We start from the raw sequence: 17,074 nt of genomic DNA on the forward strand, positions 1-17,074 counted from the left end.
ACACTGTGTGAGCTAGAAACACCATAGAAACACCAGACTCCTGCACGTCCACCAACACTGTGTGAGCTAGAAACACCATAGAAACAGCAGACTCCCGCACGTCCACCAACACTGTGTGAGCTAGAAACACCAGACTCCTGCACGTCCACCAACACTGTGTGAGCTAGAAACACCAGACTCCTGCACGTCCACCAACACTGTGTGAGCTAGAAACACCAGACTCCTGCACGTCCACCAACACTGTGTGAGCTAGAAACACCAGACTCCTGCACGTCCACCAACACTGTGTGAGCTAGAAACACCATAGAAACAGCAGACTCCTGCACGTCCACCAACATTGGGAGCTACAAATGATTTTTAAAAATTCTCAAACCAACACTTAGACTCTGGAATGGATGTACTAATAGTTACCTTTCAAACAGTTATTATGCTTTAAGACATGCAAATATACAGAAAGGACAAAAATGCAGATGTTTTCAGCTACAATTGTGGTCTGTAGCACCACCAAGGATTATGCTGAACCATGAGAACTTTACCTCGTAAGAATCTGATCTTCTGGGCCTGAGATATTGAAAATGTAGTCATTTTAAAGAGGTAAAATGTAGAAGTAGCCAAAGTGTCACAGATTCTGACCAAATTTAATTAACATATCAATATAAACTATTTAACTGTACATACTTAGAGTATGGAATAAACACATTTATAGTTACTTGTGTCTTAATTATTATGCCTTAAGTCAGAGAAACACCATATTTTCCATAATTAAAAAAACCCATTTTATTTTCTATTTCACCTTTATTTAACCAGGTAGGCTAGTTGAGAACAAGTTCTCATTTACAACTGTGACCTGGCCAAGATAAAGCAAAGCAGTTCGACACATACAACAGTTACACACGGAATAAACAAACAGTCAATAATACAATAGAAAAAATGGCAATAAAATGGGCCATAGTGGCGAGGTAATTACGATAGAGCAATTAAACACTGGAGTGATACATGTGCAGAAGCTGAATGCGCAAGTAGAGATACTGGGTGCAAAGGAGAAAAATAAATACATTAATACAGTATGGGGATGAGGTAGTTGGATGGGATATTTACAGATGGGCCATGTACAGGTGCAATGATCTGTGAGCTACACTGACAGCTGGTGCTTGAAGTTAGTGAGGGAGACAAGAGTCTCCATTTTGGTCAAACTGTATGAAAAGTAACTAATGCATCCGTTCCACAGCCTAAGGGCTTATGTTTGATAATCCACTCTGTTTCTCACACACCCCATCCAGCTCTCTTCCTCTTTGTGACACTCACAGCTGTGTGGCACCATGCTTGGTGAACTCCAGTCTGTCACCTGGGTGTTTCAGGGTCCCAGTTTAGCATCTCTGATGATTCATATAGACAGTTAAAGTAATTAAGTAGCTCAGGAACTGTTGGGACTGTTCCTATACACTTTCATGATCTAATTCTCACTACCATGTTTCAACTGAGGAGAAACGGCCTTTTACATAAATCACCTGGTGTCTGGTAACCATACAATGTTTCAACCATGTGAACACAATTTGCATTTGGTTTGGGGAGATGGTTCAAATAATGAGACAATTGAATCACAACTTCATTTATATTAGAAGCCGTTGTCAACAGCTGTATTCATTTTATTAAATATTTTCAGTCATTCACTGCTACTCATCACACACAATGTTATTGACACACCATATTCATGGTTTGTGTTTGTAATAGATACAACTCACTTTTCAAGAATTGCAGTGAACAATGAGTCCTAAAATAACAAATGTCCATATTTATTTAGTTCTTTTTATTTCACCTTTATTTAACCAGGTAGGTGAGTTGAGATCCATTTCTCTTTTGCAACTGTGACCTGGCCAAGATAAAGCAAAGCAGTGCGACAAAAACAACATGTGGTTTCTCGTATCTGTCCTGGGCACCTCCACCTAAATGCATTAATATGTCTTGATTGTAATTATTTATAGGGGAGAGAGTTAAAAATGTGTTTTTATCAGGTGTGTATCAAAATGAGTGTTGGGTGGAGTAATTCAAAGCTACCCAAGCTTGACTTCTATCCAGGATGCACCTGCACCTGCACTGCACAATGATAGACATTTCCCTGATATAGCATCTTGATTAACCCTAAAAAGGGCCGATGTATCATTGTGAAAGTGCAGTAACACATTTAAAAAACACACAACAGTGATGTACTGCAGATGTGGGAGAAAATGTCAAATTATGATTTGAAAAGTAATTGATTATCGTTTAGCCATGTATTGGTTTTGTGACAGTTGCTGATCAATTACAACTTATTGAGACTAGGGGGCTATTTCTCAGGCCCAGAAGCTAGAATATGAATATAATTAGATTAGGATAGAACACACTAAAGTTTCCAAAACTGTCAAAATATTGTCTGAGTATAACAGAACTGATATTGCAGGCGAAAACCTGAGGAATATCCAACCAGGAAGCGCTGTTATTTTGAAACCTCTCTGTTCCATTGTATGCTTACCCTCCATTTAAAGGGATATTGACCAGATTCCTTTCCCTAAGGCTTCCACAAGGTGTGAACAGTCTTTAAACAGTTTCAGGATTTTATTCTTAAAAATGAGCGAGAATGATCACATCGCGTTAGTGGATAGCTGGGTGTCCCCAGACTTGTGCATGCGCGAGCCACTGGAGCGAGATCTTTTATCTCTCTTCTATTGAAAACGCTACCGTCCGGTTGAAATATTATCAATTATTTATTGTAAAAACAACCTGAGGTTTGATTATAAAAAAGTTTGAAATGTTTTTACGATCTTTACAGATACTATTTGGAATTTACATTTGCCCGTCGTGACCTGCACAAGTCTGTGGATTACTCAACAAAAAGGGCCAACCAAATGGAGGTTTTTGGATATAAAAATAATCTTTATCGAACAAAGCAAACATTTATTGGGTAACTGGGAGTCTCGGGAGTGCAAACATCCGAAAATCAAAGGTAAGCGATTCATTTGATTTATTTTCTGACCTTCGTGACCAACCTACTTTGCTGCTAGCTGTTTGTAATGTTTTTTTCGGCTGAGAGAGATGTCCTCATAAACGCTTGGTTTGCATTCACTGTAAAGCTTTTTTGAAGTCTGACACACCAGGTGGATTAACATTTGTTGGCAATGACAGAGGTCAAACGTTTTCTGTAAGTCTTCACAAGGTTCACACACTGTTGCTGGTATTTTGGCCCATTCCTCCATGCAGATCTCCTCTAGAGCAGTGATGTTTTGGGGCTGTTGCTGGGCAACACGGACTTTCAACTCCCTCCAAAGATTTTTTATGGGGTTGAGATCTGGAGATTGGCTAGGCCACTCCAGGACCTTGAAATGCTTCTTACGAAGCCACTCCTTCGTTGCCCGGGCGGTGTGTTTGGGATCATTGTCATGCTGAAAAACCCAGCCACGTTTCATCTTCAATGCCCTTGCTGATGGAAGGAGGTTTTCACTCAAAATCTCACGATACATGGCCCCATTCATTCTTTCCTTTACACGGATCAGTCGTCCTGGTCCCTTTGCAGAAAAACAGCCCCAAAGCATGATGTTTACACCCCCATGCTTCACAGTAGGTATGGTGTTCTTTGGATGCAACTCAGCATTCTTTGTCCTCCAAACACGACGAGTTGAGTTTTTACCAAAAAGTTATATTTTGGTTTCATCTGACATTCTCCCAATCTTCTTCTGGATCATACAAATGCTCTCTAGCAAACTTCAGACGGGCCTGGACATGTACTGGCTTAAGCAGGGGGACACGTCTGGCACTGCAGGATTTGAGTCTCTGGTGGCGTAGTGTGTTACTGATGGTAGGCTTTGTTACTTGGGGTCCCAGCTCTCTGCAGGTCATTCACTAGGTCCCCCCGTGTGGTTCTGGGATTTTTGCTCACCGTTCTTGTGATCATTTTGACACCACGGGGTGAGATCTTGCGTGGAGCCCCAGATCGAGGGAGATTATCAGTGGTCTTGTATGTCTTCCATTACCTAATAATTGCTCCCACAGTTGATTTCTTCAAACCAAGCTGCTTACCTATTGCATATTCAGCCTTCCCAGCCTGGTGCAGGTCTAAAATTTTGTTTCTGGTGTCCTTTGACAGCTCTTTGGGACAGAGGAGCCTCTTAAAGAAGAAGTTACAGGTCTGTGAGAGCCAGAAATCTTGCTTGTTTGTAGGTGACCAAATACTTATTTTCCACCATAATTTGCAAATAAATTCATAAAAAAATCCTACTATGTGATGTCTATGCCCTGGGAAGTGTTCGCTGACCAACTGGCAAGTGTCTTCACTGACAGTTTCAACCTCTCGTGTGTCCGATTGTGTAATACCAACATGTTTTAAGCAGACCACCATAGTCCCTGTGTCCAAGAACACTAAGTTAAACCTGCCTAATTGACTACCGACCCATAGCACCCATGTCTGTAGCTATGAAGTGCTTTGAAAGGCTGGTCATGGCTCACATCAACACCATTATCCAAGAAACACTAGACACCCCAATTTCCATACCGCCCTAACAGATCCACAGATGATGCAATCTCTATTGCACTCCACACTGCCTTTTCCCACCTGGACAAAAGGAACCTTTAATGTGAGAGAATTGTATTCCCTTTAAAGTTGAACTAAGTCATTGGCCCGCCCCCATGAGCACAGCCATGATCTGGCTCATGGGACAGCCCTTTTCTACTGTTACAAACAAAAACCCCCCCATGTTACGAATCCCTTTTGGCCCGACAGTCTAGGGGGATGGTAATGAGACCCGTAACATGACTCATGCAAAGTGTAGCTGAGCTGGACCCAAGGAAAGAAATAAATATCCAAAAATACCCCTAAGCTAGACTAGCCTACTTCAATACAGCTAACTAACTAACCAAAAATACAGTGGGTGGTCCGCCCAGTTCTAACTAGTATTTTTATACAAAGTATTCCTACGGGTAATGTGTGCCCATGGGCGACTTATCTTGGTTCCCCCTTTTCCCACCGTCAAACAAACACCATAACAAAACCAATACTCACAGGTGGGGACAAAGTGACATGTATATGCCATATATATATATATATGCCATTTAGCAGACGCTTTTATCCAAAGCGACTTACAGTCAGTCATGTGTGCATACATTCTACGTATGGGTGGTCCCGGGAATCGAACCCACTACCCTGGCGTTACAAGCGCCATGCTCTACCAACTGAGCTACAGAAGGACCATGTAGATGCAAAAACCAAACAAGAGATCTACAGACAGATGGCATTGACAGAGAGATTGAGCTCAACAGCAAACAACAGACAGGGTTTTTAAACCAAGGGAAAGGGAATGTGATTGGGTAATGGAAACAGGAGGTGTGTCTTCTGATTAGTGACTGATTGATGACTGATTGGGGATTTGCCACCTGTGAGGAGGAGAGAAAAGAAATACACACACAGGATACCTGTATCCGTAACACCCCACCTGAAGAAATCTTCACCAGACCACACGTACCTCGATGGACACCGAGGGGGCAAAGGTTGAGTTTAGATCACAAAAACCTCAGTATAAGCTAAGGTTGTAATGGTTGTTGAATTCCTAACCCTACCACGTGGTGCATTGGCTACACTGGTGGAAATGGTTAAACGCCGAGGCTATCGATCCTGACAGAATAAGAGCAAATCTTAGATACTAATTACTAGTCTGCAGCTAGAAATGATGTCAACCTGGAATGCGAAGACAGACACCCGCCAAAACATCTATTCCATAAGAACATTTCTGAATGGAACTCTGAAGTATCGGTTCTAACCACGAAAGTCTTCAGGGAAGCAGAGAGGCGCTCGGATGAACTTTCTAACAGAAGGACTGATGATTCCAACAGTGATCATGACGGCACACTGGGGGTAAATATATATTGATCGCAATTATTCCCGAATGAGTGAGCGTTCATGTGCAAAGGATTAGCATTTCAATCAATATAATTAACTGTAGTGACTCCTTTTTGTCTTTCCCGCCCTTCTCAGTCCACACCCACTTCCCTATGTCTACCAAGCCGTCAGATCAGCTTCGCCCACTAGGGAACCTCCCCTATCATTTCCTTGTAACGATATCTACTGTTGTTTGTTTATGCATTTCTGTGATTATTTAGTTAGTTAGTAAAGAAATGATTAAGACAATTGGTGTGTGGATGGTTCATAGTAAAGGCTGGGTTCGTGCAGATAACCAAGAATTTACGACATTTGGAATGAGACTAACGTGAGGTAAAGAATAATTCATAAATTAGAAGACTAATTGATCCGATACTAAAATATCTGAAGAGTTATATTAGGAAAATTATAACTTTGTTATATGAAGATTTTCCTTGGTGCCCCGACTTCCTAGATAATTACATTTACATGATTAGTTTAATCACGTAATAATAATTACAGAGAATTGATTTGGTAAAATAACAGTCTTCAATTTAATGATGCCAAATACACGACAGTAAATCACTGGGGATAAGCTTACTGTCTTCCAGGACCTCTTTACCAGGCAGTGTCAGAGGAAGGCCCTAAAAATTGTCAAAGACTCCAGCCACTCTTGTCATAGACTGTTCTCTCTGCTACCGCACGGCAAGCGGTACAGGATCGCCAAGTCTAGGTCCAAGAGGCTTCTCAACAGCTTCTACCCCCAAGCCATAAGACTCTGGAACATCTATTCAAATTGCTACCCAGAATATTTGCATTGCCCCTCCCCCCTCTTTTATATCGCTGCTACTCTCTGTTGTTATCATCTATACATAGTCACTTTAATAACTCTACCTACATGTACATATTATCTCAACTAACCGGTGAGCCCGCACATTGACTCTGTACTGGTACAGAGTAGTTTCGCTATTGTTATTTTACTGCTGCTCTTTAATTACTTGTTACTTTTATTTCTTATTGTTATTCATATGTTTTTTTTAAAATTGCATTGTTGGTTAGGGGCTTGTAAGTAAGCATTTCACTGTAAGGTCTACGTATTCGGGACGTGTTACTATTCAAATTTGATTCGATTTTGATTTGATTTGAATATTAGGAACAATATCATATCATAAATAAAAACTTCAGATGCAGAAAAAGGATGCTGGGTAATATGCAAAAGTACACTTGGAATATATTTTGTGGACATGCTAAGTATACTTTCAAAAAAGTACATTTAAGTATATAATCTTGACATGTAAAAAACTACACCCTTGGGAAGCATGTTCCATGGCTGTGCACGTTCCCTTATCATTGTCAACTTTCTCTGCACTCTTCTGAATAGGAATTCCGGAAGTACTTCCATACTTATTATTCGTACTGAAACTATACTTACTGTGTACTTGATCACTAACAAACAGAGTTTCAAGAAAAAAACTAAAACAATGCTTCAACAAAAAAGCATTTCCAAGTGTGTTTGAATGAATATACTAAATTACAGCGAGTTTGTTTGAGTGTAGTGATAGTGAATGAAAAACCTATGAATTTAAAGTACACTTTTAATAAGTGTGTTAAAGTGTAATGATTGTATTTTTATAGCACAATTAAGATAAACAGTACCAGTCAAAAGTTTGGACACACCTACTCATTCAAAAGTATTTATTTTTTTATACTATTTTCCACATTGTAGAATAATAGTGAAGACATCAAAACTATGAAATAACACATACGGAATCAAGTAGTAGCCAAAATGTGTTAGACAAATCAAAATATATTTAAGATTTGAGATTCTTCAAAGTAGCCACTCTTTGCCTTGATGACAGCTTTGCACACTATTGGCATTCTCTCAACCAGCTTAATGAGGTAGTCACCTGGAATACATTTCAATGAACAAGTGTTTCTTTCCTTCTTAATGCGTTTGAGCCAATCAGTTGTGTTGTGTCAAGGTAGGGGTGGTATTCAGAAGACTGCCCTATTTGGTGAAAGACCAAGTAAATATTATGGCAAGAACATCTCAAATAAGCAAAGAGAAATGACAGTCCATCATTATTGTAAAGTTTATTCAAGTGCCGTCGCAAAAACCATCAAGCACTATGATGAAACTGGCTCTCATTAGGATCGCCACAGGAAAGGAAGACCCAGAGTTACCTCTGCTGCAGAGGATAAGTTCATTAGATTTCACTGCACCTCAGATTTCAGCCCAAATAAATGTTTCACGAAGTAACAGACAAATCAACATCAACTGTTCACAGGACACTGTGCGAATCAGGCCTTCACGGTCAAATTTCTGAAAAGAAACCACTCGTAAAGGTACACCAATAAGAGACTTGCTTGGGCCAAGAAACCTGAACAATGGAAATTATACCGGGGGAAATCTATTCTTTGGTCTGATGCCTTCAAATTTGAGATTTTTGTTCCAACTGCGAGACGCAGAGTAGGTGAACGGATGATCTCTGCATGTTTGGTTTCCATTTTGAAGCATCGGGGAGGAGATGTGATGGTGCCGTCGGTGCTTTGCGGGTGACACTATCAGTGATTTATTTAGAATTCACTCTTAACCAGCATGGTAACCACGATATTACGCAGCGATATGCCATCCCATCTAGTTTGCGCTTAAAATAGTACAAATAAAGGAAAACCCTTGAATTAGGTGTGCCCCACACTTTTGACTGGTACTGTACAATAAAAGTATGTCTCGTATTTGAAGTATATTATCCGAATATATAGTATATTTAAGAATACTTTATTATACTTGTAATATATTATAATATTTCAAAAGTTCTCGCTTGGGTAGGTATAATGGAATACCGTCACTACTGAAATGTATTCAAATGTTATTCACAAATATATATCGTGGGATTGATTCATTGTTTTGTCAGAACTATACCACTGGGCACATATAATAATAACATGATAACAGCTTCTAGCAATAGTAACCTACTGTCGTGTGGAATAGTGAGTAATTCTCACACTGTTTTTACAACTTTTCATCAGGGTTTGTGTTGTAAATGGGAAATGTATCATCCATCAATTTACCTGATAAAATTGATCAAATAAATATAATCACAAACAGCAGGATTGTATCATAGAAGAACATTACGTCTGTGGGTATATATCAAAGCTTCTTGTGATCGGTCCTCTCAGTGAGGAGGAGCTCATGCAAAACTCTCCAGTCCTCCATGTTTATTAATTAATGTATCTCTTGAAGGCTGTTTCTGCTGAGGACAGTCTCAACTACCAATAACAGCTCAGCGGCGAAGTGATAGGCCACACAAGCTTACAGAACCCTACCGCAGAGTGCTAAACCGTGTAGCGAGTAAAAATAATCTGTCCTCAGTTGCAACACTCACTCCCAGGTTCCAAACCGGCTCTTGAATCAACGTGAGCACATGAACTGTTCATCGGGAGCTTCAAAACATGGGATTCCAAGGCCAAGCAGCCGCACACACATGCCTAAGATCACAATGCTCACTGCCAATCATTGACTGGAGTGGTGTAAACCTGACCGCATTAGACTCTGGAGCAGTGGAAATGCGTTCTCAGGAATGATGAATTACGCTTCACCATCTGGCAGTCCGACTGACATATATGGGTTTGGTGGTTGCCAGGAGAGCCATACCTTCCCCAAATGCATAGTGCCAACTGTAATTTGGTGGAGGAGGAATAAGGGTCTGGGGATGTTTTTCATGGTTCGGGCTAGGCCCCTTAGTTCCAGTGAAGGGAAATCTTAAAGCTGAAGCATACAATGACATTCTGGACAATTCTGTTCTTCCAACTTTGTGGCAACAGTTTGGGGAAGGCCCTTTCCTGTTTCAGCATGACAATGTCCCGGTGCACAAAGCGAGGTCCATACAGAAATGGTTTGTCAAGATGGGTGTGGAAGAACTTGACTGGCCTAAACAGAGCCCTGACGTCAACCCCATTGGACACTTTTGGGATGAATTGGAACACTGATTGCGAGCCAGGCCTAATCGCCCAACATCAGTGCCCGACCTCAATAATGCTCCCGCAGCAATGTTCCAACATTTAATGTAAATCCTTCCCAGAAGAGTGGAGGCTGTTATCGCAGCAAAGGGTGAGCCAACTCCATATTAATGCCCATGATTATGGAATGATATGTTTGACCAGCAGGTGTTCACATACTTCTGGTCATGTAGTGTACATAGAGTAAAGAATGAATAATCATACTAATTAGGTGGGTGCGCCTCTCTCTCTCTCTTTCTCTCTCTCTCTCTTTCTCTCTCTTCTCTCTCTTCTCTCCTCTCTCTTCTCTCTCTTCTCTCTCTCTTCTCTCTCTCTTCTCTCTCTCTTCTCTCTCTCTTCTCTCTCTCTTCTCTCTCTCTTCTCTCTCTTCTCTCTCTCTCTCTCTCTCTCGTCTGTACAGGAGTTGCAATGATGGGACCAGACTGTAACTATCAATTGGATATGAAGAAATTGGGGAGAAAAAGGGCTTTAAAACAATATATTAAAAAATACAATAAATATGTATATATATATATATATATATAATAATTAGGTGGGTGCCTATATTTGTTCTATTTCACCAAGATTAGACAAGTGTGAATTGGAAATGTATCTTCATGCATATCCCACTCCCCCTGAGACACCCTCAGAGAGCTGGGTCAAGGCCACGATTACCAATAATAAGCAAGCACCTATGTAATTCGTGTCCCATAGAGAATGTTTAACCATTCTAAGGAGTTACTACATATCTCCCATATTGCCTATAAGTGTAGTGCCAAAAACAGACACATTATCACATATTTTTGCACTGATATCCCCAGTCCTTTTATACCTGACTGTCTTCCTTATGCAAATGTTTTGCTTTGTTAAAATGTAAGTATGATTATATTTTGTAGTGAGTTCCATTTCAAATGCTTTGTCCACATGTGTGCACTATGAAGAACTCACTCAGCCTGGTCAACCATTGACCATCTCCTGTAAGGTCTCATACTCTTTATCGAGCTATTGGACAGCCTGCAGGAAAAGCATTGGAGTGGATTGGAAGCATACATACTGTACTGGATACACATCCTTTAAGGATTCCTTGAAAAACAAATACACCCTCATGTTAGAATCCTCCAGCAATACTGTGACTTTAACAGGACAGAACCTGCAGACTGAAGACACAGCTGTGTTTTATTGTGCCAGAGACTCAGTGATACAAACCAGGGCCAGACATGTACAAAAACTCACTCATCCCTTAAACAGTTGGAGCAATACGTTTCAATCAGTAAATGGTGATATTAACCTTCTTGCTGTAATAAAATCAAGTCTAATCCCCCCATGTAATTACTAATTCTGTTTGTACTACATTGATATCATTGACAGGATAACAAATAATTGGCTTAGACAGAATAGATATGGTTTTCTCAATGTTTAGCTCCAACCTTCTCCATAATATAAAATATAAGTTCCAAACTGTGGACCTTCTTTTTAAGTCAATATGATAAGAGCTTTACTATGTCCAACAGTGGAGGCTGCTGAGGGGAGGATGGCTCATAATAATGTCTGGATTTGATCGTAATGGCTGGAATGAAGTGATAGGAATGGTATGACAAACGTGTTTGAAATGATTCCATTCACTCCATTCCAGACACTATTATGAGCTGTCCTCCCCTCAGCAGACTCCACTGATGCCCACCTCTACTGTATAACCACTCTTTCCATCCATCACTCTACGTCAATGCAAACCCATCCTCTATGCAAACCCATCCTCTTGTTTTTTCCTTACTTAAACAGTGTCTGTCTGTCTGTCCTTAGAGGAACTCTGAGTCCTGGAGAGTAAAGAAGAACAACTCCCAGCAGTTCAGCTTCAACACAAACCGTGTTCCCTGCATCTCTTCTACTGCTGCTGGCAGCTGCCTCCTGTGAGGCTCTCTGTTAAAAAAATAGACATTTCTTACAACTCTGGAATGATCATTTCTAATTTCAGATGAAAATGGTCAATTACAGTATGTGTATTGATGTGTGTTTCTCCTTCAAGGTGTCTGCTGTGATATTTGAACTCATCCATTCTGGTCCAGTGGTTATAAAACCAGGAGTGACTTTCAGCATCTCCTGAAATTCTCTGGGTTTTCTATATCTTCTTACTGTCCTCACTGGATATGACAAGCTGAAGGAAAAGCTTTGGAGCATGTTGGTTATACATGCAGTAGTAGTACTAGTAGTACCACTGTAGATGCACTAAATAGCAAGATAAGTTCTAGTTATTACTTGGAAATGTATTTTGAGTGTTGGACTAGTAACCGAAAGGTTCCATGTTCAAATCCCTGAGCTGACAGTTTACAAATCGGCCGTTCTGCCCCTGAACAGGCAGTTAACCCACTGTTCCTAGGCCGTCATTGAAAATAAGAATTTGTTCTTAACTGACTTGCCTAGTTAAATACAGGTAAAATAAAATATAAATTCTGACTGAAGACACAGCTGTGTGTTATTGTGCTCGGTGGACACAGTGATACAAACCATGACCAGAACGGTACAAAAACCCTTCCTCCAGGGATTCATTGTATAATAGGACTCCTTAAATTAAATAGAACATAGATGCTCCTCAATATCCAGTGTGTAAATTAATTTAAGCTGGAACTAAATGTTTGAATTGTTTGCCAACCTTGATGGTATTCTAATTGATGTCTACTAAACATTCAATGAACTCATCCATGATCCATTGCATGTTTTAATCATTCATATGATGAAGATGGCCTCACCAATACAGAAGAAGAAGGTCTAAGCTCTGTATTATCAAAAATATACAAATAACAAATAATATGTTATAAATGAAATATCCAAAAACTTGAGACCATTAACACAGTTGTGGAGTTGATGGAGTACAGCTGTGAACAGAATTGACTTTTCATAGCAGGTTAGGAGATCATTTTAGTGAACCCTTACCCTTTTCCTAACCATAACCAATAACACTCCTGGGTTATGATACAAAAAATATTGGCAGAGTGTAACACTGTCATCTTACCACAGTCCTGCATAAAATTGTCTTCCTGTATAAGTCTGGCTTTGACGTGGACAACACAGATTATTCCCAGCATGCACAGTTATCAAATACCTTGAATATATATAAACACAGCATGTAAAGTGCTGGTCCCATGTTTCATGAGGTGAAATAAAAGATCCCAAAAATGTTCCAGAAACACAACAAGCTTAATTCTCACACTTTTAGAGCACAAATTTGGTTACATTCCAGTTAGTGAGCATTTCTCATTTGCCAAGATAATCCATCCACCTGACAGGTGTGGCATGTCAAGAAGCTGATTAGAAAGCACAATCATTACAAGGGGGCACCTTGTGCGGGGGACAATAAAAAGCCACTCTAAAATGTGCAGTTTTATCACACAACACAATGCCACAGATGGCGAGGGAGCATGCAATTGGCCTTGCTGACTGCAGGAATATCTACCAGAGCTGTGGCGAGATAATTGAATGTTCCTTTCTCTACTATAAGCTGCCTCTAATGTCATTTTAGAGGATTTGGCTGTATGCCCAACCGACCTCACAACCGCAGACAACATGTATGGTGTCGTGTGGGCAAGGGGTTTGCTGATGTCAACATTGTAAACAGAGTGCCCCATGGTGGTGGTGGGGTCATGGTATGGGCAGGCATAAACTACGGACAACAAATACAATTGCATTTTGTCGTACTCACACAGGCTGAACAGTCAGTCCAGGGGACCCCCGAGGGTTCCTCAAACTCACAAGTGCCTGCAGTGGATTTACTCTAAGCAGCACTAATATGTACTGGATCCACCGGTTGTGATACAATCCGGGATTGAACCCAGGTCTGTATTGACCCCTCTATTGAACCCTCATTGCATTAGACTTCTGAGCCACTCAGGATCCCAAATAATGTAGTGGAGATTGATGGTTCAGACCTACAGTATTACTGTGCTCTCCTCCACAGTTAAACAAACTAGCACCAGACCTGTACTAAAACTCACTCCTGACTGTGGTCTGATAGGTATAACCTGTGTTGCTGTGATACTGATGTGACTCCTTGATTGATCTGACTTGTCATTCCTCTCCCTCCTCAGATGTCCACTGTCAGGTCGTACTCACACAGGCTGAACAGTCAGTCCTGGGGACACCTGGGGGATCCCTCAAACTCACATGTGCCTGTAGCGGATTTACTCTAAGCAGCAGTTATATGCACTGGATCCACAAGGCACCTGGAAAAGGACTTGAATGGATAATTTACTATTATTCTGACACTTACAAGAGGAATGCCCCAGTAGTAAGGGGACGATTCACTGTATCGAAGGAAAACACAAATTTCTATCTGCACAGTAGCCAGTTGAAGCCAGAGGACTCTGCAGTGTATTACTGTGCTGGGGACTCACTACGGTTAAACTAATGAGAATAGCTGTAAAAAAAACCATCTGGTAGAGAAAGGAAGGACAGACACACAGACACACGTATAGTATGACTAGTAGATCATGACAAGGGGATACATGAGGAACCATACTAATGATGTATCAAATAATAACACAATGATACACCAGTTAAAAACATGGTGCTAGTGTTATTGATGCACCGACAGGGGGCACTAGAGAGAATAAAGTAGACGGCACACATCAAACGTATGATTTATGACCCTATGTCAGGATGACGTGTGCATGCGCATATTTGGGCATCCGGTCAGGACATCCTGGCGGGAACTGATCACGTGCTTATGCCAATATATGGGCATCCTGTTCCTATTCTCACACGTTAGAGGGTGTGCTAATTTATGCATATATTGCATCTATTCCTTTGAAGTTGTCATGATGATTGATGTGGCGGGACCTTTAGCATATGCGCTGATTATAAATAACATTGTTTAACCCTAGGGGGCTGTCTCGCCATATTGTATTCTTTCTTGAGTGTTTGACTTTTTAGTCCCCACATCCTCTGGGGGGTGAGATACATTTTTATTTGAAAGGGCATATGTGCTAATGAATCGAAAGAGACGCCGACACACTTCTTGGAGGGGGGAGGCAGATATCTGAACATACCGTTTGCATGATAGTGCAAACCTTGGTTTCAAACGACCCCTGCAGAGAGAGAGAGAGAGGGCCTTGACTGCAGATGCCCGGGCATTGTTGAACACACTCCCCCTACCCTTTTTATTTTTGAAACACACACATACACGCCAGCACACACACACACGCACGCACATGGCTTTTCCGTAAGCCTTTTTCTTCGCGACTGTCACGTTCTGACCTTAGTTCCTTTGTTATGTCTTTGTTTTAGTTTGGTCAGGGTGTGAGTTGGGGTGGGTAGTCTATGTTCTTTTTTCTATGTTGTGGTTTTGTGTTTGGCCTGGTATGGTTCTCAATCAGAGGCAGGTGTCGTTCGTTCTCTCACCCCGACAGACCGGGGTGTGAGAGAAAACGAGAGCTTCCCGTTCATTAAGGGGTGAGATACAATTTGAATTAATTCAAAATATTAAGTACATACAGTTTAAAGCATGTCATAATTAATTACACCTTTTTACTATTCCTTTCTTACAGATAAAGGGCCTGGTTAGCATTGACCATTATCCGTAACCAATTCACCATCGCCATGCCAGGCTCTCATGCACGCTCCATCAAAGCTCTGTAAGTTTTCACTCCATGGGTCGGGCATGTAGGTCCTGGGTATGTCTCAAGGATAGCCACGGCCAGCGCCGTAATTGTTCACGATTTTGGAAAAGACTGTCCAGCTTATTCATATGTGTTATGAATATGGGATAATCACGCCATTTAAAGCTAAACACTGGCATAAAAAAGTTAACATCCATGCATGCCTTGGAAGATTTTTTTTAACCTTTATTTAACTAGGCAAGTCAGTAAAGAACAAATTCTTATTTTCAATGATGACCTAGGAACAGTGGGTTAATTGCCTGTTCAGGGGCAGAACGACAGATTTGTACCTTGTCAGCTCAGGGGTTTGAACTTGCAACCTCCCGGTTGCTAGGCCAACACTCTAACCACTAGGCTACCCTGGCGATACATGAGAACTGACATACTTTGTCGCATCTCCACTATATCTGTCATGGTACTGTGGTCTTTTTAAAAGTAAATAACCATGTGTGTAGATTGTACACATTTGTTTCACAGTAGATGTGTTTAAGCCCACCAAGAAACACCTGATTTATCCCACAGCATTAATGAATAAGATGGGTAGCTAGCCTACTTCAGCAGTACTGTATCATTTTAGTAAGCTTAACTTTCTAAACATTCGAGACGTGTAGTTCACTTGTCATTCCAATCTCCTTGCATTAGCGTAGCCTCTTCTGTAGCCTGTCAACTATGTGTCTGTCTATCCCTGTTCTCTCCTCTCTGCACAGACCATACAAACGCTCCACACCGCGTGGCCGCGGTCACCCTAATCTGGTGGTCCCAGCACGCACGACCCACGTGGAGTTCCAGGTCTCCGGTAGCCTCTGGAACTGCCGATCTGCGGCCAACAAGGCAGAGTTCATCTCAGCCTATGCCTCCCTCCAGTCCCTCGACTTCTTGGCACTGACGGAAACATGGATCACCACAGATAACACTGCTACTCCTACTGCTCTCTCTTCGTCCGCCCACGTGTTCTCGCACACCCCGAGAGCTTCTGGTCAGCGGGGTGGTGGCACCGGGATCCTCATCTCTCCCAAGTGGTCATTCTCTCTTTCTCCCCTTACCCATCTGTCTATCGCCTCCTTTGAATTCCATGCTGTCACAGTTACCAGCCCTTTCAAGCTTAACATCCTTATCATTTATCGCCCTCCAGGTCCCCTCGGAGAGTTCATCAATGAGCTTGATGCCTTGAGCTCCTTTCCTGAGGACGGCTCACCTCTCACAGTTCTGGGCGACTTTAACCTCCCCACGTCTACCTTTGACTCATTCCTCTCTGCCTCCTTCTTTCCACTCCTCTCCTCTTTTGACCTCACCCTCTCACCTTCCCCCCCTACTCACAAGGCAGGCAATACGCTCGACCTCATCTTTACTAGATGCTGTTCTTCCACTAACCTCATTGCAACTCCCCTCCAAGTCTCCGACCACTACCTTGTATCCTTTTCCCTCTCGCTCTCATCCAACACTTCCCACACTGCCCCTACTCGGATGGTATCGCGCCGTCCCAACCTTCGCTCTCTCTCCCCCGCTACTCTCTCCTCTTCCATCCTATCATCTCTTCCCTCTGCTC

The 17,074-nt window shown here is 41.6% G+C and overlaps 1 long non-coding RNA gene across 1 annotated transcript; it reads left to right on the top strand.

The window, feature by feature from the left end:
• Window positions 1-5,444: 5,444 nt before the first annotated feature.
• Window positions 5,445-12,471, top strand: LOC118365681 (uncharacterized). Its single transcript, XR_004821802.2, has 3 exons — window positions 5,445-5,878; window positions 11,681-11,787; window positions 11,904-12,471. It is a non-coding gene; the product is annotated as an uncharacterized LOC118365681 (long non-coding RNA).
• The last annotated feature ends 4,603 nt before the right edge of the window (window positions 12,472-17,074 follow it).

This window comes from Oncorhynchus keta, chromosome 32, assembly GCF_023373465.1.
Source record: "Oncorhynchus keta strain PuntledgeMale-10-30-2019 chromosome 32, Oket_V2, whole genome shotgun sequence".
Lineage (NCBI taxonomy): Eukaryota > Metazoa > Chordata > Actinopteri > Salmoniformes > Salmonidae > Oncorhynchus > Oncorhynchus keta.